The sequence below is a fragment of the Lolium perenne genome, chromosome 4 (genome assembly GCF_019359855.2).
Source record: "Lolium perenne isolate Kyuss_39 chromosome 4, Kyuss_2.0, whole genome shotgun sequence".
Lineage (NCBI taxonomy): Eukaryota > Viridiplantae > Streptophyta > Magnoliopsida > Poales > Poaceae > Lolium > Lolium perenne.
Genome location: NC_067247.2, coordinates 403,837,785 through 403,839,404, shown reverse-complemented (window position 1 = coordinate 403,839,404; position 1,620 = coordinate 403,837,785). Strand labels below are relative to the sequence as shown.

The 1,620-nt window shown below is 46.4% G+C and overlaps 1 long non-coding RNA gene across 1 annotated transcript; it reads right to left on the bottom strand.

Annotated features, from left to right (window-relative positions):
- Window positions 1-318: 318 nt before the first annotated feature.
- On the bottom strand, window positions 319-1,185 carry LOC139830385 (uncharacterized). The gene is made up of 2 exons (XR_011742283.1): window positions 894-1,185; window positions 319-529 (listed from the first exon to the last, which is right to left on the bottom strand). It is a non-coding gene; the product is annotated as an uncharacterized lncRNA (long non-coding RNA).
- Between the last annotated feature and the right edge of the window lie 435 nt (window positions 1,186-1,620).

The window sequence follows — 1,620 nt, the reverse complement described above, 5'->3', positions numbered from 1 at the left end:
GGGGGGGAGGCTGGCTGTGTGTATATATAGGCATGGCCCTTTTGTCGCGGGCCGTATTACGACCCGCGACAAAAGGGGTGCCGGCAGGAGACCCCAAAGCTCAGACCCCTTTTGTCGCGGGTTGTGATACGGCCCGCGATAAAAGGGCGCAACAAAAGACCCAGCTTGCTCCAAATGGTTCCGGGGCGACGTGGCCACGCCATTTGTTGCGGGTGCAGTCGCGCCCGCGATAAAAGGCTCCCACAGAAGCCCTGTTTTCCACTAGTGATGAGTGCGTGGCTGCGGGTGTGTGACGACGCGCCGGCGAGAGCACATCGCTAGACCAACTTATTTGCTCGAATAAACTGTCGATAATCCTTGAGGCCTTTCAAAATTCCTAATCTCACCGCAGAGGAACGCTTTCAAGTGCGGCTGGTAGAGTAGTACTGAAAGGATGAGCAGTGACTGACAGAGGGGCACAAAACTTAGTCTTCACCTCTTTGTTTCTCCTTCCTCTCAAAATTGAACATAGCATCAAGCCAATTTCAACCTTATATCAATCATGATAATCAGATGCAGAAACTTAGGTGTGGGGCAAAGAGGATTTATGATAATTCCATGAAAACTGGACTACTGTAACTGGAGCCATTTGTCTGATATATAAGTAAATCTATGGAAACTGGACTAAGGTACCTAGAGCCATTTGTCTGATATATAGTAAATACTGTAAGTAACTAAGTATGTATAGTAGTATAGGTAGCTCAAAAAAATTGAAAGGCAGGAGGGAGTAATGTTTTTTTTACTATATGAATGTCTTGTTAGATAGTTCAGATAATTCATCAAAGCATCTAGCATACACTCTAGCAAGCTTGAATTTGTACAACTGAATATATCATTTGCTAATCAGTAATTACCTAAACAAACATTGAGGTCTGAATGGTGCCCTCTCGATTTCCATCCATTTGTAGCATGCCTAGTGAATCAAATAAAAAAACAAACAGAAACCTGCAGTCAGATCAAACATGGAGTTAACCAAAAAAAAGTCACCCCAAAAAACATCAAACATGGAACGATCAAACATGGCATCTGTAAGTGTTGTTGACTGAGTGGAGAGACTCAAGAAAGCCATCTTAGTGGTGTTGCTCGCTCTTGCCACAAGGCCAACATCAAGAAGGAAAGGGGATTGTTTATGCTAGAACAAAAGAAGGAAAAATGTACAGAGTAAGATTAGTCTACAAAAGCAAGAAGAAAAAAAGAAATTATACCTGCAGCCGTAAGGTCCGTCCAACACAATTAAGCCATCAAGAACTATATAGCAGAGAATTTTGAGGCATGGGTGGGATAAGTAAGATACGACTCTGTCCCCTTTACCGCATGAGGAGGGTGATGCCCATCGCTGCATCCGCATATTTGAGATTATTATATAATGCGGGGAGAAGATAAAAAAGTACAACAGGAAGGCCTAGATGTGAAGAGACGGATGGTGGAGGTAATGACATAATGGGGGCGTTTCATCTGTTTAATGCAAACCGAGATCTGCTGCGAGCGCCGGGTCGCACGGGCACGGGCGTCGGCCGCGCCGCGCGCCACCGCGGGCATGGGCCTCGCCGCCGCCACCGCGGGTGCCGGGCCGCGCGGGCG